This window comes from Cavia porcellus, unplaced genomic scaffold, assembly GCF_034190915.1.
Source record: "Cavia porcellus strain 051 isolate PalLab524CR breed Dunkin Hartley unplaced genomic scaffold, mCavPor4.1 scaffold_1, whole genome shotgun sequence".
Classification (NCBI taxonomy): domain Eukaryota; kingdom Metazoa; phylum Chordata; class Mammalia; order Rodentia; family Caviidae; genus Cavia; species Cavia porcellus.
In genome coordinates, this window is record NW_026947484.1 from 42,336,765 (window position 1) to 42,364,106 (window position 27,342).

Sequence of the window (27,342 nt, forward strand, 5' to 3'; positions counted from 1 at the left end):
TCTGACAAAGCTCAACCTCCTAAAACCACTTCTAGCTGTAAAGTTCTCATGATTCAGCTACACTTAAAGGCCCTGCCCATGAACACTTGCGGCATTGAGAGGACATCTAAATGTGACCCAGGACAGTATGTATGCATACCCTCTTGGTCCTGCTTCTCTAGAGAACCCACTGTCCATCAGAGGAATGCAACCATTAACTCAACAAACTAAAAATGGACACCATGTTGATTTGGATCCCAATGTTATTTATTTCTTCATTCAGGCTGAGAACTATTATCTGGCTTAAGACTTACAATTTTACTCATTCATCTATTCAAATTATTTTAAAAAGAACTCAAGCAGACATTTTTAACTATTTCAATTCTGCCTGAATTGTGTACACAAAGAAATCCTTACTACCATTTTTGCCCATGGACAAGATAGAGCCTCATGGTTGTAACATGACAGGCTGCTACTGTCCCTCAGCAGTCTTTGATCCAGAAATTTCCTCTCCTTGGTACTTCTGAGTGACCTCCCCTCACTAGGAAGTTCTCCTTTCTCAAACATTCTTCTCTGGAGAGATTCCTAGCCTTCTTCAATTGTCTTATTTTACCCTCTGGAGGATTTGTCTTGTGATTTCCCACTTGAAACCTGTCACAGCATCACTCAGGGAGGCTTGTGTATTTAACTGCACATGGTGGTATCTTTTTCTTAGATCATCCCTTTAATTCTTAGCACGTTAGAATCTACTACGAGTATTATCTACTCTTCAACAAATATATTGATAGCATAAAATTAATTATGCACTTTAGAATTGTCACCTTCTTAGAGTCTGTCAGAAAGAAAAAAATAAGTGGAATCATTGATTTGATATGCAGCTCCTGCTTTAATATTTGTGAATGAAAGGCTAACAACTCCCGAAAAGCAGGATTTTAGCTCTTCCTCTCCCTCTTCATTATTTTTGTCTGTTGAATGAATATGTCCTAAACCTCTCCAGCTAAGACAGTTCCAGAAGGCATCCATGACACTCTGGATAATAATGACTAGAGCCCCAGGCTGCCTAGGTGTCAAAGAAAGAGTGAGATGAGAAGATGATCCCTGCCAGAAGAGTAGGAGGAGGGCCTCAGAGCAGAGAGGGCATGATGTGGAGCATCAGAGTCTTATCCCAGTGGTGATGACCCAAGATGGGGTATCAAGGCCAAGCAGGGAGAGAAAGCGAACCTCAGACACTGGCATGTTGTATTACAATTAAACCAAGAGGGACTTCTTGCCATTGTAGGTCTTGAGTAAGACCCAAGAGATTGATTTCATAGAGGAATTTACCAAATATGTAAATATTCAATAGATAATGGGGGTTCCATTCCTCCCTACCAGAGAAGACAATTCCTAATATTGAAAGGTTTTGGATTGGAATTAAGGGCTCTACATTTGTTTTGATTTGTAGGTTTGCCGTAACATACCAGACTGGGTGACTTAAACAAAAAAAAATTCCTTGCAATTGTGGAGTTCTGAGGTTCCAGATCAAGATATAGCTAGCCTGACTTCAGATCTTGTCTCCATAGATTGTTACATTCTGAGATTGCGGAGATTAGAACTTCAACCCTTGAATTTGGGGGCACACGATTCAGACTATAACAACACAATATTATAAATTTGTAATGTATACATATATATAAGTATGTAAATATTCATAAATTTGAGTCTAATCTGTTAACTGAGATAGTCAATGTTTATTTTTGGTTTATTGGGCAGAGAAACTTTATCACTGTGATGAAACCACCTTGTATTTGTCTCAAAATTTTTCTTGGTGAATAAGCAGTTGAACTCTTATAAATGTTATCATGATGTGTCTTTTAAATTTGCCTATGATTTACTTAAAGTCAAGGAATATTAGAGGAGTAAATAATATTCACTTGCCAAATTTTTTATTTTGCTACCATGAGTAAGGATTGCCACATAGATTTATAAATAAAATATTTGATCTTGTGATTTAACTTGAACATTCCTAGAGTTAGGGGATACTATACAGCAAGATACAATGACCCAAATATTTCTGAGTAAAGAAAATCAGTGGAAACAGCTGACATACAGATAAAAAGATTAATGAATAGAAAAACATGGTATTTTTACACAATGGAGTACTACTCTACCACAAAAGGATACATTTGAGTCATTTGTGGGCAAATGCATTCACTTTGAAACAATATTAAGTAATATAATTCAAATATACAAGCTTAAATATCATGATTTCCCTTATTTGTAAAGCTATATAGATAGATATGTAGATACATAGATATATAGATACATAAAAAGAAAAAGGAGGAAAAATATATTGTAATCCAGTGCAGATCATGTATCTAAAAGTATGCCTTCAGTTATTACAATTGTCTTACATATTTTATATGTTCTTTGGCTTAGTAATCTGGTTTTCAATCTGAATATTTGATAATATAAGATTTATCAATAAATGAATCCGATGTTGGAAAAATAAAAGGGAGAGTGGAGGGAGGAGAGAAAAAGAAGGAAATTGGAATGTATTATTGCACATATACTAATCTTATAAAATGAATGTAAGCATTCTGTCCTGAATACATGTAGTAAAAGAAAAAAAGAAAGAAAGAAAGGAAAGAAGAAAGAAAGAAAGAAAGAAAGAAAGAAAGAAAGAAAGAAAGAGAAAAAGAAAGAAAAACAGTGTATAATCAGTGATTATACACAGGAAGTTGTGGATACTGCTGCACGCTAGAAAGTATGGATCTTGCCCAAGCAGTATAATTTTAAATACTCTTAAAGGAAGCTATGATAATCAAATATACCAAGACATAGCCTCTGATTAATAAATTTTACAATAATCTAATATATATGTGATAAAGGCTAGAGATACACTATCTTGAAAGCAAAGACAAGATCTTGAATATATATTTTACGGGAATATTATTCTGAAACAACACTTCAGTATTGCATTCCAAATTTTACCTTTGGCCAGGGTGCTGGTACATGCCTGTAATTTACCACCCTGATTCTGAGGCCAGCTTGGGTTACAAAGAGAGTACAAGGCCAGCCTGAACTAAAGAGGGAAACCTTTTCTCAAAAAGACAAAAACAAACAAACAAACAAAAACCCCACATTTGCCTAACGAGTCCATTTTGTTCTCTTCTATGTGATAACAATTTTCATTTAAATCCATTTAACATATATATGCTGTGCTATACATCTTCTTAAATCATCTGGTATTTCTGTTAAGCATATGTGTTTTCTAAATTTTTCAAAATTTTAAAGAGCCATATTTGCATGTGGCATGGAAAATTTCTCTTTATTATGATTCATGGATTACATATATTTCCTTTTATCATTATAAGTTACCATCTTATATAATGTCTGTTTGATTCATATTTAACATAGACAAAATTGAATAAAGGATATAAATGATATTTCCATTCCTTTAGAAAATAAAACCATTCACTTTTAAATTTCACCCTTTTCCAGACTCTCACTCAAAATCATCAAAAACACTGTAGTATTTATGCCCTGTGGAATTTTATTACTATCTACTTAAGCAATAGAAAAAAAAAAACTAATGGATTTCTGAGAAAAATTTATGTATTCAGTGAACTATTTTAAGAAACAAAGTACAGTTATAGCTACTTTATGTAACAATATCTCTTTTGATTATGTGACATGCCTTTCAGGATAAAAGATTTCAAATTGCAAGCATTCATCTAATATCAAATTATTGATTCATTTAGCAGCCAGTATGGTACTTCATAATTGCATTTTATGAAAACCATTGTGTTAAATATTTCAAGCTTTCCATACCAATATAAAACTACGAAAAACATACCGTGAAAGGCTGACCAACATGGTTCCCACAATAACTTGAGTATTTTCTACATAGTTACAAATTCTGTATGATTGACATTATCATTTTGTAGAACTAAAATATAGCAATAAATTTAATTTTTAGAAACCCTAAATATCACGGAAATTAGGAAAATTCCTTTTGTACATGAATAACTAATGTCAAAAGTAGAATACCATGTTGTTTCATGAAGGAGAAGAGGAAGAGAAGGAGGAAGAGGAGGAGGGGGAAGAGGGAGAAAAAAAGGAGGAGGAGGAGGTGGAGAAGGGGCTGAACAGAAATCAATAGTGAGAATTAAAATCTTGGGTATAGATTGATTGCTTGATGATAGCCATTCTTTCCAGAGTGAGATAGAATCTCAGTGTTGTCCTAATTTGCATCTCTTGAATGATCAGTGGTATTGAACATTTTTCATATATTTTTTGGCCATTTATACTTCTGACAAGTATGTATTCATTTCAGCTGCTTATTTCTGGATCCGGTCTTTAAATCTGAGAGGTCTGATTTTTTTTTTAATCAATTCTTGACATGTTTTAAATATTAGTCCTTTGTCTGAAGGACAATTGACTAAGTATTTTCCCACTCTGTGGGTTGTCTTCTCATTTTATCGGGGATTTGTTGGCTGTGTGAAAAGCTTTGTTTTAAAATTTTATTTAAGGAGAAGAAGAAAAAAAAAAACAGAAAAAGGGTACAAGTTATACAGAATTTCAGAAAAAATAAACAGTAGGAAATCACTAGTTAATAGATTACGTATTGTCATCTTAGAAATTTGTTCAAGTTACAAAAATAAAGCATATAAAGTGGGCTTTCAAACAGTAAGACTGCAAGCAGTTCTGTTCAATGATCCAAAAAAACTCAGTAATATGTTTATCTATCTTATACACTTAAATATACATGTAATTATATCCTTTCTTTTCCTCTGTTTTGTACAATGACAATTACACATTTTGGGATTTATTACTCCTAAAGTTCTTGTTACATTTTTTTGAAGAGAGTAAAACCAAATGTGACATAACAGAACAGAGTCAGTCAAATCAAAAGGATTGACACAATACATAATATAAAAACAAAATACAAGGCAATCAACAATGATTACCATACTGCCTCTTGCTATCTTAAAAAGAATTGCCTATATCATCAGTTATAATAAAACTGAACAAAACAGTAAAGAATAAAAAAAAAAAACCAAAAACATTGGAGACATCACAGGACTTCAAAAGAAGACAATAGTCAACCAGAATGGGCATCATAATGAATCTTATTGTCTTCACAGTTGTTGCCTATACTTTCAAACTTGGTACTATCAAGCAAAACAGAATAGAGGAAAATTAGTCAAAACAAGATGGTGAGAGCAATACAGGGTTTCAAATCAAGTTAATAGGAAATCAAAGTGGGTTGCTATAATATATCCTGCTATCTTTCATTCATTTTCCCTTAATTAAAAGATAAAAATAAAAAGTAAATAATAAAAAAGGACATTAAGATAAAAGAGGGCATAACAACAAAACAGCGCAGGTCAAAACATAACCATTTAAGCAAAATAGTGTTTCACCACAAGATAATCCCGACATAAAAGTAGTTACCATAGTGTCTCTTTCCTTGAAATCTTTGAGTATAACTTTGTATACTGTAGCACCAAACATATTGAGACAATGTAAAACCATCAAGAGAATGACAGTGTTACAAGGTATTTAGTACCAACTATCAGAAAATGAACAATGATTTCTGTATAATCTCATTGTCTATAAAAGTTTTTGTTTATATTATCACATATAATAAAATCCAATAAGATACAACCTGTTAAGACTGATGGAGACAGAAGAACAAAAGCATGATGGGACTTCAAAACAAGATGATACTAAATCAGCATTAGCTATTATGATGTCTTGTTTTCTCCAAAATAGCTATTCCTACCATCCAACCTTCTCTGCCTCATTTCTGTTGAGCTCTTTTTCTGTCATTAGTTGTCAGTTTGTCTTCTTCATTTTGCTTTCTGCTCCATTCATTGTGGCCTCTCTGCCACTGTTTCTGGAATCTTGGTATTTTTCTTTTTTTTAGAATATCCTGCAGTATTCTATGTAGAGTTGAATTGGTGGTTGCAAATTCCCTTAGTTCCTCTTTATCCTGGAAGCATCTTGTTTTTCCATCAATTTCTAGGGACAGTTGTGCAGGATATATCAATCTTGGCTGGAGGTTATTATCTTTCAAAGCTTGAATTATTCCCCCCCACCCCCCCACCCCCGCATGCTCTTCGTGATTTGAGGGTTTGTGCCGAGAAGTCTGCGGTAACTTGATGGATATTCCCTTGTAAGTGATCTGTTTCTTTTCTGTGATAGCTTTTAATATTCTGTCATTTTATCGAATTTCTGGAATTTTGATTATTATATGCCTGGGTGTAGCTCTGTTTGGGTTGTAGGTGGCGGGGTCCTGTATGCCTCATACATCTGAGTATCTTTACCTTTTGCTAAATTAGGGAAATTCTCCTGGATTATTTCTGTGAATAGCTTTTGTAGTTCATCTGTTTGCGTCCCTATTTCTTCTTTTATGTTCTTAATTCTTAAGTTATAGATCCTCTTATCATATTCTAGCCTTTGTATTTGCTGTTTGTTTTCTTGTTATTTTTAAGTTTTTCATTTCATACTCCCACATTACAAATCTGCCCTCTAGTTCAGATAATCTATTCTTAGTTTCTTTCAAGCTGTTATGCCAGCTTTTGATAGAGTTTTTAGTTTCCTGGTAATCTCTTTGAACCTGCTTCATGTATTCTAAATTTTCTCTATTTTCTCCATCAAACAATTCGCCCTTTTTTTTTTTTTTTTTCTGTTCTTCCATTCCACCATCTGTTTTTCCTTGGGTGGTGCTTAGCATTTCTCTGACTAATCTACTTATATGTTGCTTTATTTCATTGAATACTTCACTTTTGAACTAATCTATGAGGCTCTGGAGATATCACTTTATGTCTATTGGTGCTGTGTCTGATATTGCATGTTTTCTGTCCTCATTCTCCTTTGCATTTACGTTTCCTGGATCAGTGTTCTCAGGATTGGGGACTGAGGACCCTTTCTTGTCGCTCCCTCTTCCCATACTTTTTGTTCCTTCCATACAAGTGTATATAGGAGGCCCAGTTTTTTTCTTTGTTGGTTACAGTTTGTTTGAATCCACCGGCTAGGTGTTCCTGCCCACAGTGTACTAGGGAGACACAGACCTGGGAAGCCTCTGTTGGGCCCACCCCTGCAGGTCAGTCAACCTACTGAAGGCTTCACTGCTAGGGTGGACTGCCAGGTGCTGGGACCTGGTTTGGGCTAACCTACTGGGTCTTAGTCAGCAGCATCACCCAGGCCAAGCACTCCACACCAATCCTGCTTGAGAAGGAAATATGCGACTACAGTCACTGCAGCATCCTATTCCGGCTAGTCTGCCCGGTCCCAGAATGTCCTCTTTTGGAGCCTCCTAGTCTATGGAAGGATCCCCATTCCTCTCACTCACCGCAGGTTGATGCAGGGCTCCCCACCAGTCCTGCTCTCAACTCTGTTCCCCGATTCCAGCTCTCAGAGCTTGCTTGCGTCTCTCTCCCCGTTGTGCCAATTTGGATGCAGCAGCGGCAGCAGGAAATTCAAATCATGGCCTCCAGAGGCACGGGTTCCAGCTTCCTCACTGAGATTTTATCTGTTCCTGTTATAGCACTGGGACTGCATTTCTAGTTGGCTTCTCTCAGCTTAGTTCATTCCTGGGTCGGCAGGGTATATCTCCCCTTGCTCCTCACACCGCACCTTTCCTGGATTGTAAGCTGAGTATCTCAGAGAGCCTCCGTAGCTGCTGTTATCTATCTGCCATGTTCTCCCAGAAGCTCTAGTCAGCAGATTCTTTAGAAAGAGTTTCATGCAAAAATTCTGTAAAAAGGTGACTTTTGGGGTTGAAATTAGAATGAAAAGAAGAATCCAACCCTGCAAATGTGAAAGTCCCTTCAGGCTGATGGGTCAGCTAGTTGAATCCCCAGGCTACTCTCTTCCTCTCCACTTCTATTTATGGTGGCAACAGTCCTCAGGTGAACTCTCTACACTCAGCACTGAAAGGTTCTTGCCCTAATATAAAGTACCATACAATTGTGGCAGTGGTCTAACATGGCTGAAGGCCAAGTGGGAAGGCTTACCACTTCCTGCTTCTTCTTCCGTGAAAAGCTTTTTAATAAGACGATACCCCAGGTGTTGGTTCTTTGTATTATTTCCCATGAGGTTTTGTTCATGAAGTCTTTACTTCCATCTGTGTCAATAAAGATTTACGTACTCTCTTTCTTCCAGCAGATTTAGTGTTTCTGTTTAAATATTTAGATATCTGATCAATTTCAATTTTAGTTTCATATATTGTGAAAGACAGTGGGTACAGTTTTAGTCTTCAGCTTGTGGAAAGTCAATTTTTCCAGCACTATTTATTAAAGAGGCTGTCTTTATTCCAGCAAATGTGTTTGGCTCTTTTGGAAAGCTAAGTTGACTGAGTGTGTTTGGGATTGTTTCTGTGTCTTCTAATGGAGTCCTTTGATCCTCAGGTCTACCTTTTTTTCCCCAGCATCTACCATGCTGTGTTCACCACAGAAACTCTGTAGTACATTTTCAAGTTAGGGACTGTGATGCCCCCTTGCTTTGCCTTTGTTGCCCAGAATTATTTTTGCTATTCTAGGTCTTTTCTTGTTTCAAAATAATTATAGGAAAGTTTTTTTCTAGTTCTCCGAGGTTTCCTAATGGTGTTTTGATTGGAATTGCATCATCTGTATAACAGTTTTGGAAAATATGGCCATTTTTAGTATGTTGGTTCTTCCTACCTATCATGTTAATAAACAAAGGAAAAAAAAACCCTTTGGATATATTTGCAGTTTTCTTGGAAAGCCCTAATCATGTGGGTTGAAGATGCTTAATGATATTAAAGTAATTTTACATAATAGCTGTTTACCTGGAAAATATAGAAATTTTAGGCTGATTTAAATGTATATGCTTTTCTCCTATAAATTAGTGTTAGTTTCCATATTTGTACAAATAAACAAAACAATTGGTAACCTGTTGGAAATTCATTGATTTCAACATTCCTGATTTTATGAGCTATGTAGATCTTTGCAAGGAATGAGTTACTTAACATTCTCATCCTTGAATTTTAAAAAGAAGTATTATGTTTAAATGTAACCACTACGTATCTTCCTTCATATGAGAACAACAACGATTTTAGGGAAAACTGTGTGTTTCAAATATCAGTGAATTTATTTCTTCAACCTATCCACATACTTAGATCTGAAATAAAATGTGAATCCAATAAGTTAGATGTACAGAAATCAATGGTTATAATGTGCTTAACCACAATCTTACACATTTTTAATAAATTGTTGAATGCTAACTCAGAAACTAATGAGACTTGAAAATCTGTCATACTTACCCTTGCACACGTCAAAACAACAAATGTGAAATGGAATAAGCATCCTATCTTGAAACATTCCTGTTCTACAAAAATTAATGAAATTAATATACTGATTTTTGTATGTATATGCGTCATGCATTCAAACTAAAGCTACGTATTAACTTTCAAATATCTTGGAAAGAAATGAACTTGAGCTAGTTATTCAAAGGCTTTATTCAAGCTATTTTTAGACTTACATATTCATTTGACCTGTTTTTATATGCAGACTCAGACTTTTTCAATTTCTTAAGAATTGGTATCATTGAAAAATATTGTAAGTCACACTGAAGCAATTTATGAAAGTGAAAAATAGTTAAGTCAATATAGTGCCTCATTTTTATTATCCTTTAAAATAATACATTTACATAAAATTTAGTGATTTTCTAGTATATTTGTGCCAAATTTAAACAAACTTGAATTCATTAAACATATACATGCTTTATTTCCACTTCCACATTAACCAGGATTACCACTACTCTCCAAGCACCTTTTAGGCCCTAAACTAAGTATGCTGAATTAAACATACCAAATTGTCTTAGTGCAACCCCATTCCCCAATTTAAGAAATGTGCGCCAGAATAACTGATGGATATGAGATGCTCTGGAGCAGAAAGTGCAGCCTGGACTTCCTTTTCATCGCAAAGCTTCCCATTCGTCAGTTTTGAAACTTTCCCAATTAGGACAGACACAAAATTGTTCTTATTGCTAGGAACGTTTCCTGTTCAGAGCTTTCTCCCCCACATGTATAAAACATAGAGTGTGTACACATACTTTTCCTTACTTTTTGCTTTTTGCTTTTTCATTCTTATGAAATTATTGACTGCAAATGAAACCTGAGAAATTTAGCACTTACATGTTTGTATAAGTGGTAAATGGACTTGGGACTCTGCAAGAAAATTTGACTGCATTTGACAGCTTTTCATCCACTTATTCTTTCTTTTGAAGATAAAACCACACAGTGAGAAGGTGCTATTTTATTAAATGCAAATGTGCCTTTATTCTTATAATGTTGATTATATATGTGTTGAATATAATAAAAATAATATTAAAAATTATCATTAAATACCTATAGTTAATATTATATATCCATTGAACATTAGCAAGAATTCACAACCATGACCGTAGATGGATAAAAATTAAAATGAAATTAATTTCCATCACCACTGAATAAAGTATTTTAATTTTTTCATAACACTCTAAATTCATGAAATTGCATTCAGTGGCTCACCATGTGATTAGCAACCCAGAGCTGTTTACAAAATTACATTGAAGGAATGAATGAAATAATGTAGATGACTCACATTTTCATAAATCTTATCTACATATGATTTAGACTTAACACACAATAAATATAATACATATATCTGTTAAACATATACCTGTTAAATACATGCAAGAGTGAATGAATGAATGATTTGTCTTTTTTTTTTTTTTTTTTTTTTTTTTTCTTTTTTGGTACTGGGGATTGAACTCATGACCTTGTGCTTGCCAGGCAGGCGCTTATGCCATTGAGCTATATCCCCAGCAATTTGTCTTTTTTTAAAAAAATGTATTTGATTTCACAACCAAAGATGCAATTGCATATAAGATAGCTTTTAAAGTATGATCTTGTTGACAAACTGCATGGTAAGTTTTTTTGTAAGACTCAATGTAAAGACTTACATATAGATGCTGGGCCTGGGAGGGACCCAGCAAGAAGCCAACTAACCAGCTTTTCTGGTAAGACATGCAAGCTAAGCAGGGTCCAGGAAGACAAAAGCCAGTGCCTCCCAAGAATCAGCAGTGCTGGGAGCTGACCAACAAGCCAACTAGCCAGCCTTTCGGGTAACCTGTGCAAGCCATGCGGGGTCCGGGAAGAGAAAAGTCAGACAGCATCTCCTGTGAGCCTACTGGTGGGCAGGCTGAGAATCAACACTACCACCCCTGTAAGCAGCTAACTGGTTCAAAGGAGAGCCTGAGTGATAGCAACTGAGGTCCAAAAAGCAACTGAATACTTTTATTGCTTGATTGATTTTTCAGGCCTAGAGTCAGCAGTTTGTGCATCTATTGGGAGGATAACAATATCTAATATAACAAATATGGGGGATTTCTTTCTATTTTGTCTTTGAAATCTAATATTGTTCTGTTTTGTCTTTTTCCAGTTGTTTTGCTTTGTTCAGTGCTATGTTTTGATTGGGGTTATTTTGTTTTGTTTTGGTTTCATTTTGCTATACTTGATTGATGGACAACTATTGTGAAGATAACAAGACATAATATGGTAGCCATTGTTGATTTCCTAGTATTTTGCATTGAAGTTCTGTACCAGTTTCACTGCTTTGTTTTGACTGGCTTCTTTTTTTTTTTTTTTTTTTTTTTGGTGTTATTGTTGGATTTTATTTTCTTTAAAATAAAAGGCAAATATAAAGAAAATAGAATGCCTTTGTTTTATTCACCTTTGTTTAAATACAGGGAAAGACAAAATATTCCTGAAACAAAATCTTAGTACAATGACAGTTGTGTATTTTTGGTACTTCACAGGCAAAGAAACCCATTCCTCGTTGTGTAAATGTTTCATAACTCTTGGAGCAGCTATTTTTGGTGTCATGCTTTGGTCCCACAGGAAAGACAGAAAAACATCTACGACTATAAACTATTCTAATATTTAAATAAATTAATGATTTTATTGTTGAGTGGTGCTAAAAAGAATAATGCCTCAAACTATGATAACAACACAGCATTTTCATTTAATTAGTCTGTGAGCTATAGTTTAATCAAATAAAACTATACTATTATAACTATTACTTAATGAATATATTTGGATAGAGTACACAAACGAATGCTCTGTGCATATGGTGTGCAGAATAAATTCACAAACCGTGGAATAAATTGAAAGCATTTTTATTAAATGAAATAAAATGAATAAATTACAATTACTGTCTGGGACTTTGTATAAGCTAGTTAGACACTGAGAGTATATTGTCTTTTGATTATTTATCTTGTGTGTTGAAAACAGAATCCCGTGCAAAAGAACTTCATTGAAAGATGTTTATTTCAGCAGAGGCAATAAGGCAATGTTACAGTTACCTTTATTCCTTGTGGAGTCACTATATCATTTCTGCTGGCTAATGATACCAACTGGAGCATCTTGGGATTCTACAAAGGATGGCCTGATGTATTATGAAGCAATGAATCCTGATCCTTCTTTTTCTCCTCATACCAAATCCCATGGATTTCACATGCCAGAATTCAGAGGTTTGCAACTCTGAGTCCTGTTTTTTAATGATATTCATCTTAATAACCCAGCTTTGCTGATCTCAGGGTAACAGTGAAACTTTTTACTTTAATTTCAAGACAGGCAAAATGTTTATAAATTTAAAGGACAGTAACCTCATGAGAAAGCAGTATATTCCCCTGTCAGTCACTTTTTGTGTTGCTGAATGAAACATCTTACATTTACCATTTAAAGGGGGAAAAATATCTTTGTGTCACAGTTTTAGAGGTTGCGGTCCATGACTTGTTGGCTCCAAGGTGGGAGCACAGTGATGAGCAGTGCGGTGGAGGGAGGCTGTTGATTTCTTGTCTATGAGGAAGCAGAAAAAAGGGAACAGGCCAGAAACTAAAGGAGTAGCTATAAACTCTGAGGTCACCATGAGCAACCCAGACACACAGAAGTGTGCCTCGCTAGCACCCTATGTAGCTCACAGCCAATCATGGTGACAACCCAGTGTAATGTCACCTCCCGCATAAAACTACTGGGACAGGAGATCAGAGAAAGAGGTTCTGGATGACACAACTGTCCAACCTATGGGACATTATGACTAGAATAGCTAGATATCCAGGTCACATCACACTTTAGGATGTTTATAAACGAAGTTTTATTTTGTTTAGGGTCATAACATGCATAAAGACATAAAATCACAAGGGTTACATAGAAATTAGGTAGCTTGGTTTTCTTGTCTTGTAGTCTTTCATCACAAAATCTGCTCTTAATTCTGTAAATATTTTTCCTCCAATATTATACTTAAGATTTTTCTTGATTTTCATATTCAACTATTTACCAGATTATTAATCATAGGCATTTATTTATCATATGACAGATGAAGATTTAGAACTCCTAGCCTGCCTGCATCATATGACATCTTGAAATCTCCATTTTCTCAGACATTATTTCATTGTTGCAACAAAATTAAACTAAATTAATACTTTGCTTTAAACAATTATGATCATGTAAATAATATTTAAGAAGTACATTATGAGTTCATTTTGTTTCCTATAAGATTTTTTTCCTTAGAAATAATATAACTTTACTATTTTTTCATTTATTTAATTTCCTCTGTATTAGATGCTAATTCTCAAATCGGCTGTATGAATTTGCAATCCTGTGGAAACCACTGAGGATAGAGAACTCTAGACCGCATTAAAGTTTTCTTCTCTATTTTCTTCAATAGAGAGGCTAGAAAGCAAATTTACATCTTCCCTGAACATGTAATCTTATTTAGTCCTTGGCAATGATATGTCAGTGGGAGTTAAAGGTAAAGCTTCCAATACATTTTTTTCTTAGCATATGGCTTTATTTCTATGTTGAGTTGACCTTTTTTTTTTGTCTTTTTATCTAAAGTGAACCTCTGGATTCTTCATCTTTCTATCTAAATCAGTAAATCAAATGTCTAAATGTCATATAACCATGAGGCAATGTGATCAAATTTATAATGTCAGAATGCCATTCATGATGAGGGGAGCTGTGGCTTTCCAAAATTCATATGAAGTCCTACCTGTCACTGCCATGTGATATGATCATATTTGGAAGTATCATTATATATTAAATTAATTAAGTGCATAGTCCAATATAATTTGTATACATATAAAAAAAAATAATGTGGACATGAGACTCTTCCACACAGATGCACCACAAATGCACACGGAGAGCGAGCGAGCGAGTGAGCGAGAGAGAGAGAGAGAGAGAGAGAGAGAGAGAAGAAGAAATTCTTTTGAAGATCGAGGAAGAAAATAAAGAGGTCCAGGAGGAGAAGACAAGGAATGACTAAAATTGCCAGGGGCTGCCAGAAATCTGAGGAGAGGCACAAATTCTCTTTCACAAGCTTCAGAAAAAAACAATCTTGGTTTTGGATCCAACCATTCAGAACTGAGACAATAAATTTTTTTAAGCCACTGAATTTGTGATAGATTGTTACAATTAACCCCTGTCAAAGTTTATATCTGAATATCACACGGAAACAGACTCATTTTCTTATGATACTGAGTCTTTAGAGATTTTAGTTGCTTCTGCATTATCTCCTCTCCTTTCTTTCCCCCCAAGTCTCTATGGGATGTTCTGCTTTAGTGTCTGTTGGTATTCCACTGTCTTGCACATTCAGAAGGAGACTTGGAAAAGAATTTTGAAACAGATACATGTGTGTGAGATCTCACACTAGCTTGCTGGATTCCAGTACTACCTCACAAAGTTTCACTAGTTATCAATTCTCCGCACCTGCTAGGACTTCTCAGTTATGTTAGTCTGCCTTTCCCTATTGAGACATGCAAGTTACACTGCATACATCCACTGCTTGAGAACTTTTTGACTGTAGATAGCCTGATACAATTGGTTACAATGATGTTTCCACTTTATTCATTGTGTAACTGACCAATAACATTTTCCCCATAGAGCTGCTCTTTGCATTCTCCACCCTACCAATCCATTTTGCCCATTGTGCTTGCTAGCAGTCTTGTATGCCACCTGGGAAATGACCTTTCCCCTCTATTCTCTGATATTCTTCTGCCCCTTTTATGTTCTTAAGGGACTGTGAGTCTTCTGAAAGCAAGATCCTCATCCAAAAGATGCTTGAAGAAGATTGCAAATCTTGAATACTCCATTAAATTCTTGAAATCTTACTAGAAATTATCATTGTTTGATCCCTAGAGTTTACCAAAAAATAGTTTGATTGGAGCCATAATTCTAAATAGGTTCACATATTCCATGGGTTGATTATAATATTTTTATTAGCATTACTTAGATAAAAATCTCTCAGTGTCTCATGCCTCTGCGTCTCTTTTACCATTTCTGTGTAGGTATGAAAGAGTGGAGAGAATCAGAAGCCTTCTTTCTAATGTCCCTAGTCATCATGGCAGTGTTCCATCCATTCTCTCACTCCTGTCTCCTTCATTCAGTTTTTGCAGAAATTTCTGAGCCTTGTTTAGTTTTTTCTCCTCTGTACGTGTTTGTCTTTGTTCTTTACTCTTCTTTGTTAGACATCACCTCCACCCTCTGCTTCCCATCTTCCAAAAATATATTGCCTTCTTTTTATTTGTATCCACTCTCCTGTGCTTTTTTGTATCAGCAGATTAAACTTTTATTATTTCTTTGTTTTTCATTTCATGCTCCATCGAGGAAATAGAAACTCACCCACAATCTTCCGCTTATCATGATTGAATGATAATCTGAATTGTATTTAAAAAAAAATCCTCTCCTTAAAAACAATCACAGTTTCTTCCAGGAAATAGTAGCTACATATGAGAATAAGTTATTGCCGCCCTTCTGAACTCCTTAATTTTAATTAATAGATAACTATAACATGATTGCTAGAGAGACCAGCGACTGAAATTTAAGAAGCGTATTCCGCAATTTCTATGAAGAATTATTGTGTTTTTATTTCTACAAAGAAGTTATTCTTCTCAGTGGCACATGATTAAAGTACTGTAACACTCTATTAATTTTGCAAATATGATGTAAATGTCTACAAAGTACCAGATATAGTTGAATGGTTTCTTGAGGACTACCAGCAATTTGCAGGTAAATTGTAAATGTTTTGCATAAAATCTTTATTTCTCAGAAAAATTGACCTAATATTTGAAAATAATAAAATTGATAAAAATTGTTCACTGATAATAACAGAGGATCTTATAATATTTCTGATGATGATCAGGTGAAGCTGAGAAGCAGTTCCCTTTCAAAGGTTTTGTATTTACTTTGCCTCACAATTCACACACACAGAGCTACTCAACAAGCAAGGCCCATGGGGATGTAGAAACAAGACCTTCACCTGTAATTCCAGAGTGGGAAATAATAACCCTTCTAAAAAGAAGAGGGAATCAGCAGCAAACTTTTCCATGAATATTTACTGAAAATTGACTAAATTTAAACTTTACATTACTGTTTACTTACTTAAGTGCATAGTCCAATACAATTTGGTGACACAATTCAATTAAAGTGACACAATTCAGTTATTTTCATTTCCTAACATCGGGGCTTCAAGAGCAAACAGGGGTTTAAATCAGAAAGTTAAACTCCTCCTCTCGTGCTTACTTTGACAGCACATATACTAAAATTGGAACTATACAGAAAAGATTAGCACGGCCCTTGCGCAAGGATGACATGCAAATTCGTGAAGCGTTGATATTTTAGACAAAAAAGATGTATTTTAATATAATGATATATTACTCAGCTATAAAAAAGATGATCTTGAAACCTTCATAGATGAATGGAGACAACTTGAGGCTCTCCTCATTAGTGAAATAAATAAGAATCATACTTGTAAATATCACATTGTGTCTCTAGTATAAAAAGAAATGTTGGAGTAGTAAAACCCAAAATGTGTAATTGCTATTGTGAAAAAGAGAGGAAAAGGAAGTGTTCTAATGGATATAACTGCATGTATGCTTAAGTGTGTAGGATTGATAACAATATTACTAAGTTTTTGTTGGATAGTTGAACAGAACTCTTTGCAGTCTCACTGTTTGAATGTTCACTTTGTATGCTTCACTTTTATAACTTGAACAACTATTTCTAAGAAGACAATATATAATTATCAACTAGTGATTTTTTACTGTTTCTTTTTTGAAATTATGTATTTCTACCCTTTTTATGTTTTTCTTTAAATTAAAAAACTCCTCCCCTCAGATATGTATAAAATTTTATACCCAGTAGAATTTTGAAAAAAATTGCTTCTTTACATTTGTCTCATTTGTAAAGATGCATTGAACATTGCTTTCTTTGCTTTTTTCTGTTCACTCATTATTGTTCAAATTAGTTTTCTCATATCCAATATAATATACCTAATATAATATTCTCAAATATTTTTGAAAAACAAATCAGTTACAAGCAGAGTGACCTTTCATGAAACAACTTTTCTTGATGGAACAGCAGATCATTACAATCTCAATAGAAGAATTCTGTGTTAGGAAAAAGTTACCTTGGACCTTTTAATGCCACTTTATTTCCACATAAAGAATAGAATTTATGGTGACTGTTTCCACATCATAATTATGTCAACAGCAGTGATAAACATGGGTTGTAATTGCGGTAAACCTACATTAAAATGATAAAATAATGTAAACTCAAGGTGTTATTACATGGTAATCATTTTTTAAGAGTTCTCAAGGCTAAGTTCATCGATTATTTCAATATTTTGTCAGAATTGTATTTAAAAAAAAATCCTCTCCTTAAAAACAATCACAGTTTCTTCCAGGAAATAGTGAGAGTATTTGAAATTATAATGCAAGGCAAATCTTAAGATTATTTTGCTTATAAATTGGACTATACAGTGTAAAGATATACATACAGATATACATGTATACATATAAACTGCTAGGTAGACTGGCTTATACAACATACCTTTCTAGCATAGGGGAATGCTTGGGGGGGAACTATAAAAAATGTATGTTTCAACTCCCTCTTACATTTAATACCCTGATCCAGCATTTAGATGCATGCATAAGATCTTTGAAGCAGAGCAAAGTGGGAAAAGCACAAGTAGACTCTAACTGAGGCTGAGCTGCTCTGGAGCAGAAGAGCAGCCTGCATTTCCTTTTCAGCATGCAGCTTCCCATTAGCCAGTTTTGAAACTTTCCCAGTGACTACAGGCACAAATTTGCTCTTGCTAGAATTGTTTCTTGGGTGCTCGCTCAGTTCAGAGATTTTTCCTCAGATCTAGGCAGGATAGCGTGTGCACCTAAATTTCCATGCTTTTTGCTCAGAATGAAATTATTGATTACAAATGAAATCTGAGGAAATTTAGCAGGACTTAAATGTTTGTGTAAATACACAATAAAGTGGCATGTGCCATACCATAAACAAATGGAAATGAAATATTGACTAGTAGATGGTTTTGGACTCTGCAAGAAAATTTGGCTGTACTTACTCAATATGATTTTCTTCAGTGTATTATTTGTAGAATTTATACAAAACAAGGGGAGTATTTCATGAAGGTATAATTTGTCACTGTTTCTCTTTTTATTGCAAATTTTAATTTGAAAATAAAACCAGGATTTTAGGAGTTTTTTTTTTTGTTTTGTTTTGTTTTTTTTTTTTTTTCCCAGCAAATTTTCTATAGTTCAGATTTTCTTCATTGTGATACACTGGGATGGTGTTTAATAGGCTCCTTGTGTGTTGTCTGTAAACCAGTATTTGGCACTGTGTCTTTGTAGGTATCGTGCTCCTTCTTCAAGCAGCATGGACGGACCTCTGATTGAACTCAATTTGCATCTTTTAAATAGATACAATGAAAAACTCAATTTGTGCCCATTTATTTAAAAACTTTCTAACTTTTGAGTATAAGAAGGAAGTACTTTAAAATATGTACTGAAATTTTTAAGAAAATAGTCTCTTTAGAATTGTGGCACTCACTTTTGATAAACTAGAAAAAGACAGTACACAGAACTTAAAAACTAATTTTAATTTGTAGATTTATGTAAAATTATATTAGGTAAATGTCTTCTCATGTATCTAAAAATTTTATATTATCATATGTCAGAATGTTCAGCACATTAAAAATGAAAGCAAGTTTATGAAAATTCATACATGGCACTTGGAGGTCTGCTGAGCTCCCAACGGGTGGGCAGGCCTACACTACCCCCGAGCCCAGCCACGCCTAGCCATCCCTGTGCAGAGGAGGAGCTGGGCGGATCTGGAGTGCCTGCAGAAGCCCCTTCCTTTGTCTGGAGGACTGTGGATATCTCTGCAAGCAGGGAGGGATCACAGGCTCCTGAGACACCGTGGCCTGTGGTGAGTACCATAACCCGGCTGCGATTGAAGAGCTGTGGAGCTTCCAAGGGGCAGGTGGGCGCACAGTGTCCCTGAGGCCCAGCTTGTCTGGAACTGCGGAGTTCTGAACAAGCAGAGGAGGGCCATTGGTTCTGCAGGCCCAATGGCTTGGGGTAGCGTGGTGCCAGGGTCTCAGTAGCTGCAAACATAAAAGGGGATTTTCAACAGATCCTGAGGAAGCTTTCAAATAACACTTGAAACACAGAAATATAGGAAAATGACAAAACGAAAGACCAAATTACAACCTCAAACCTCCAGCCCATCTCAGGAAACCCTAGGAGGAATGTATTTAGAAGAAAATATATCCCATCCACCTCATATATCAGACACAATAGCTACTGAAATTGACAAGCAACTCCAGGAAGCTTTAAAGAAATTCAAACTCGAAATAATCTCCCAGATAAAAGAAGAAATGATAAAAGAAATGAAAGAGATTCTAAATATATCTAAAGAAAACACAGATAAAAAATTGGAGGAACTAAACAAAACGATAGAATCCCTAGACGAGCAATATAAGAAAAAAACAGAATACATAATGCAGATGCACAGAGATATACAGGAAATAAAAAACTACACTGAAAGTTGTAAAAACCACCTTAATGAAAGTGAAGATAGAATTTCAGACCTTGAAGACAGGATTGCAGCTAGTGAACAGGAAAGGAAAGATCTTTTAAAAATAACAAGGAATCAGGAAACAACAATTCAACAACTGCAAGACGATGCAAAGAAGAATAACATAAGAATGATAGGGATTAATGAAAAAGAAGGAGACAACATAAAGGATATCAAGAGGATATTTAAAGAAGTAACAGTTGAAAATTTCCCAAGCATGAGATCAGAAACTGACATCAGGATCAGTGAAGCATATAGAAATCCAAATAGTCATAACCAAAATAAAACTACACCCAGACATATAATAATCACCATCCCAGAAACCCAACACAAGAATAGATTATTAAAAGCTGTCAGAGAGAAAAGACAGATCACTTATAAAGGAAAACCTATCAGAATCACAGCAGACTTCTCATCACAAACAATAAAGTCAAGAAGAGCATGGAGTGAAGTATTCCAGATCCTAAAGCAAAATGATTTCCAACCTAGACTGATATATCCTGCAAAACTATCATTCAAAATAGATGGTAAAATATGATACTTCCATGACAAAGAACAGCTGAAGAACTTCATGAACACCAAACCAACCCTGCAAAAAATATTGAAAGACACTTTAGATACACAAAGGAAAAAACCACTAAGCAAAGCAAATAATTAAACAGAACAGAAAGATAAAGATGCAACAGCAGAGAGATAAGATTCCTACAATTAACCAGCATTTAACAGTAATAACCATTAATGTAAATGGTCTCAATGCACCAATCAAAAGAAACAGACTAGCAGAATGGGTCAAGAAACAAAATCCAACCATATGCTGTTTACAGGAAACCCATCTAACCCAGAAAGATACTCACAGACTGAAAGTCAAAGGATGGAAAACAATTCTTCATGCAGCAGGAATCCAAAAAAAGGCAGGAGTAGCCATTCTGTTTGCAGACAACGTGAACTTTAAACCAACAATGACCATAAAGGATAAAGAAGGTCACTACATACTCTTAAGGGGAAAACTCCCAGAGGAAGAGATAACTATCTTAAATATATATGCACCAAACTCCAGAGCACCCAGTTATATAAAACAATTATTAATAGAAATGAAAACTCAAATTATCAGTAACACAATTGTAACAGGAGACCTTAATACGCCATTGACACCAAGGGACAGATCAACCAGACAGAAAATAAGCAAAGAAATAACAGAACTGAATCATACCTGTGAACAAATGGGTTTGATAGACATATACAGAATGTTCCACCCAACAACATCAGAATATACATTCTTCTCAGCAGTACATGGATCATTTTCTAAAATAGACCATATATTAGCTCACAGAACATATTTAAACAAGTGCAAAAGAGCTGAAATCATCCCTTGCATGTTATCGGATCATAGCGCTCTGAAATTAGAAATTAATGATAAAAGATACTGCAAAAATCCCACAAACACATGGAAACTGAATAACACACTCTTGAGTAATCAGTGGGTCACAGAAGAAATTAAAGAAGAAATTAAACAATACCTAAAAGAAAATGAAAATGCAGATACAACTTACCGGAATCTGTGGGATGCAATGAAAGCCGTCCTGAGAGGAAAATTTATTGCACTGAGTTCCCACATCAGGAAAACAGAACGAATACAAATAAATAACTTGATGCTACACCTCAATCAGCTAGAAAAAGAAGAGCAAGTCAAGCCCAAAGCCAAAAGAAGAGAGGAAATTATAAAAATCAGAGCAGAAATCAATGCAATAGAGACTAAGAAAACAATCCAAAGAATCAACGAATCAAAGAGTTGGTTCTTTGAAAGAGTAAATAAAATCAATAAGCCCCTAGCCAACCTTATTTTAAAAAAGGGAAGAAAAAGCTCAAATTCATGCAATAAGAAATGAAAAAGGAGAAATCACTACAGACCCAATAGAAATACAGAAGATCATCAACACCTATTTCGAAAACCTCTACTCTCAAAAGTTTGATAACACAAAAGAAATAGACAGATTCTTAGAAGCGTATGAAGTGCCAAAGCTAGATCAAGAGGATGTAAAACTGTTGAATAACCCAATCTCTGTTACTGAAATTGAAAATGTAATTAAGTCCTTACCCACCAAGAAGAGCCCAGGCCCAGATGGATTCACTGCAGAATTCTACAAGAAATACAAAGAAGACCTAAGGCCGACACTCCTCAAACTATTCAATGAAATTGAAAGGGAAGCAATCCTTCCTAAGTCATTCCTGGAAGCAAATATTACTCTAGTACCAAAACCTGAGAAAGACCTAATTAAAAAAGAGAACTATAGACAGATCTCCCTAATGAACACAGATGCAAAAATCCTCAATAAAATATTGGTAAATAGGATCCAGCAAATCATCAAGAAGATTATACACCATGACCAAGTAAGATTCATCCCAGACATGCAGGGATGGTTCAACACACGCAAATCAATAAATGTAATCCACCATATCAATAAAGCCAAAAATAAGAATCACATGATCATTTCTATAGATGCAGAAAAAGCCTTTGATAAGGTCCAACATTTATTCATGATAAAAACTTTACAGAAAATTGGAATAGATGGTCTTTACCTCAATATAATAAAGGCCATCTATGACAAACCAACATCCACCATCATAGTAATTGGCCAAAAATTGAAAGCCTTTACTTTAAAATCAGGCACAAGACAAGGATGTCCTTTACCACCACTGCTATTTAATATAGTACTGGAAGTACTAGCCAGAGCAATTAGGCAAGAAAGAGAAATAAAAGGGGTAAAGATAGGAAAAGAAGAATTTAAGTTATCATTGTTTGCAGATGACATGATACTCTACATAGAAGACCCCCTAAACTCCATTGAAAGACTCTTAGATACAATAAATAAATTCAGTAATGTGGCTGGAAACAAAATCAATACTCAGAAATCAATAGCATTCCTATACACGAACTACAAAATCACAGAGAGGGAAATAAGAGAAACTGGACTACTCACATTAGCAAGCAAAAAAAAGAAATATTTAGGAATTACTCTTACGAAAGAAGTGAAAGACTTATACAGTGAAAATTATAATACACTGAAAAAGGAAATTGAAGATGATCTCAGAAAATGGAAAGACATCCCTTGCTCATGGATAGGAAGAACAAACATTGTGAAGATGGCCATTCTCCCAAAACTGTTATACAGATTCAATGCAATCCCAATAGAAATACCATCAACATACCTTATAGATCTAGAGAAATCACTCCTAAATTTCATCTGGAACCAGAAGAGACCTAGAATCGCAAAGGCAATTCTAAGCAGCAAAGACAAAGCAGGAGGCATCACAATCCCTGACTTGAAGTTATACTATAAAGCAACAGTAGTAAAATCAACATGGTATTGGAATCAAAACAGAGCCGAAGATCAATGGAATAGATTAGAAGATACAACCACAACTACAAACACACTCAACCACCTTATCTTTGATAAAGGAGCCAAGCAGGTTCACTGGAAGAACGACAGTCTCTTTAATAAATGGTGCTGGAAAAACTGGCTCTCCATTTGCCGAAAACTAAAGCTAGACCCATGTCCATCACCATGTACTAAATTAAAATCTAAATGGGTCAAAGATCTGAATATTAAAACAGAAACACTAAATCTATTGGAAGACAAATTGGGTAGAAACCTTGGAGACATAGGAGTAGGTAGAGAATTCATGAACAGGACTCAAACCGCAGGAGAAATACTTCCCAGAATCAATAACTGGGACCACTTCTTATTAAAAAGTTTCTGCATGTCAAAAGAAATCTCTAGCACAGTGAAAAGAAAACCCACAAACTGGGAAAAGATCTTAATGAACTCTCTCTCCGACATGGGACTCTTGTCTAAAACATATAAAGAATTAAAAAAACTCAGACCTCCAAAATTCAAAGATCCAATACAAAAATGGGCATCTGAGATGAATACGCAATTCTCAGATGAAGAAATGCAAATGGCAAATAAATACATGAAAAAATGCTCATCATCATTGGTCATTAGAGAAATGCAAATTAAAACCACACTGAGATACCATCTCACTCCTGAAAGAATGGCCAGGATCAAGAAAACCAACAACAAATGCTGGAGAGGCTGTGGGGAAAAAGGAACTCTCCTGCACTGTTGGTGGGAGTGTAGACTGGTACAGCCTTTGTGGAGGTCTGTCTGGAGATTTCTCAAAAAGTTGGGATTGGAAATCCCATTTATTCCAGCTATTCCACTTCTAGGCATATTCCCAGAAGAACTGAAAGCATCATACCACAGTGATATATGTGCACCTATGTTTATAGCAGCACAATTTGTAATCGCCAGATCTTGGAAACAACCCAAGTATCCATCAACTGAGGAATGGATAAAAAAGTTGTGGTATTTCTATACAATGGAGTATTATTCAGCTATAAAGAAGGATCACATTGAGATATTTATCAATAAATGGGCGCAGCTTGAGACCATACTCATAAGTGAAATAAATCAATCTCGCATGTGTGAATACCGAATAGTTTCCCTAATGTAAGTAATGATTCAAATATATAAAAATATGTGGTAATCATGATTCCCCATTATGTGGCCTTGAAGCCTTATAAAATTTTCACTTATTAATTAGAAAGGCTTTATTCTGGGCTTCTTGATATGGAAATATTTGAAGCTATAGTATATGAAGTTTTATCCAAATATTTCAAGGAAAAAGACAGACACTATGGTAACTACTATTAAGTCGGGTTATTTGGTGGTGAAGCACGAGGTTGCTGAAACAGTCATGCTTTGACCTGTATTGTTATATTGTTATGTCCTGTTGTATCACAATCTCTCCCTTATTCTTTAAAAAAAAATTATTTAGTTATTTCTTATGTTTGTTTTAATTAAGGGGAAAAATTAAAAAAAATTAGGATATATAATAGTAACTCTTTTTGATTTCCTATTAACTTGTTTTGAAGTCCTGTAATACTCCCACGATCTTGTTTTAACTGATTAGACTCTGCTCCATTCTGTGCGATAGTATGAAGTTTGAGGGTATAGGCAACTACTTTGAAGGCAATAAGATTCACTAAGATGCCCATTCTGGTTTGACTCTTGTCTCCTTTGGAAGTCCTGTAATGTTTACAATGCCTCAGTTTTATTGGTCTTGTTCTCTACTGTTTTGTCCAACTTTATAATATCTAATGAGATAGACAATTCTTTTTAAGGAAACAAGAGACAACGTTGATAACCATTGTTGATAACCTTGTACTCTGTTCTACATCATGTGCTATGTCTATCCTTGGTTTTGACTGACAGCTTTGTTTTGCCATATTTGACTTTAATCTCTCCCCCCCAAAAAAAGTAATAAGAACTAAGGAGTAATAAAATCCAAAATGTGTAAATTATGTTGTAAAAAAGAGAGGGAGGAAAAAAAAAGAGCTCTAACGGATATAACAACAAGTGTGTTTAGGGGTGTTAAATAGCTGACTATATTAATGTTTTTGGATCATTGAACACAGCTGTTTGCAGTCTCTCTGTTTGAATGTCCACTTTGTATTCTCTGATACTGTGATTTGAGCAACTATTTCCAAGATGATATTATGTAATCTATTAACAGGTGATTTCTTACTGTTATGTTTTTTTTTATTTTTTTTGTAGTTCTGTATTATGTGTAACCTTACACCACTTTGTTTTGTTTTGTGTTTTTCTCTTTTTCCTCTTAAATAAAATTTAAAAAAAAATTCATACATGAGCTTAGAATTTCAGTCAAATTTGATTTTTAGTGGCAGTTTTAATAACTAAACTCCAAGAAAGTAAAAAGTTATTCAAACATTTAAACAACTATTCCAGTTATATTTATCATTGCCTTTAAAAACTAGGATTACAGAAGAAAACAAATTCACTATTGCATAGAACTTCTAAAGTGCTATTCCATTGATAGAACAATTTTATTAATATATATTTCCTTAAAATTACCACTTGAGTCTGCTAAGTGGATTAATGTATGCAATGAGGCATGATGGATTTTTCTTGTAGTATTCATTATTATTCAGTTTTCAAAGGGAATTTATAACAAATTGCTTCTTCAGCATGCATCTGTGAACATATTTTAAATGAGGCTCCCACTGAGAATTACATAATAATTTCACAAAAATAAAAAAAGTTTTTATTTAAATGGATAAAGCAATGCTTCTATATTTTTTTGTCTAAAATTAGATTGAAATGTTTGGGAGATTTTATAATAAGCATAATCATTTTGAGGCATATTTTACAGAAATATAGATTTCTCCAATTATTTTTTCTCTATGAATTATAAGGAACTTAAAGAATATTATATTGTTCTTCAGATGCAAAGGTTAGAAAATAAGTTGATAAATGTCAGTTGGGGGACAGAATAAGATTTCTCAGATAAACTCACAGATGACCAAGACCTGGATGAGTGGATTAATAAGCAAATCATCCTAGGGGAACATAGTCTATAATACAGTTTCTTTGAGTTTTGCTGGAAATTACTGAGTCCTTCCTTGACTTTTCCCACTTTAGAGTGTAATCCTATCACCCACCAATTAGCCTACAATTAGTATTTTTCCTCACTCTGTTATTTTTATTTATTTCTTCTTGAGTACCTATTACTGTGAAAACTCCATTTCATTTATTTAGTATAGTTAACCTCTGTTTCCTTCCATTAAGGTATGGTGGGTAGCGATTTTCAAGTTCTTTTTTTTTTTTTTTTTTTTTTTTTTTTTCAGTTCATATATATTCAATACCAAGAACACTGCCTAGTAAAAAATAAAAAAATAAATGTATATATATGAAGGAAATAATAAATCCCAAAGAAAAATGTTGCAACAAGTGATGGAAACAAGATCTTACTTTCAGCTTCTTAATTTTTACACTATGAGTGACAGATTTGAATGTGATCAAAGGACAGAATGACATGGTTACTAAAATGACCTACTGTTTAATATGCAGTGTGTGTGGTACTATCAAGCTGTCAATCCTTTATCTCCTGTTAAAATAATTGGTACAACATACATAAAAATTAAAATTACTGATGTATTAATTGCACTGATGCCATTTTTTACTTTTTGAACTTTTAAGTTTATAGTGTATAATTATTGGTTTTAATTAACCAAATTTTCAAACTGATAAATCCATGAACAAATTTTACCAACATTTTATGCAAAAATTTGAAACTATAGCAACATTTAACAATAGAATGAGCACATTCAATTTGATTCAGACATTGTTAAATTTTGATATGCTTATCAGCCCTTTTTGTTCCAGTTTTAGTCTGTTTTACTGATGAATGATATGTGGATTCTGATATCTAAGTTTGAGATGCTTATTCTTTTCTTTTTTTTGAGATGCTTACTCTTATAGAATAATCTCATTAGTCTTGAAGGCATATTCCTAAATAAATTTCAGTTCCCTGGTTTCTACCGCATAATAAAACAAACAAAATACATGGTTGCTAGGTGG

General features: G+C 34.4%; 1 protein-coding gene and 1 non-coding gene across 2 annotated transcripts in view; one reads left to right on the forward strand and one right to left on the reverse strand.

Moving 5' to 3' along the window:
- The window catches only part of Mdga2 (MAM domain containing glycosylphosphatidylinositol anchor 2), an 839,948-nt gene that overhangs the window by 25,706 nt on the left and 786,900 nt on the right, over positions 1-27,342 (reverse strand). The window lies entirely within an intron of this gene.
- On the forward strand, positions 16,545-16,651 carry LOC111757397 (U6 spliceosomal RNA). The gene has a single exon (XR_002791758.1). It is a non-coding gene; the product is annotated as a U6 spliceosomal RNA (small nuclear RNA).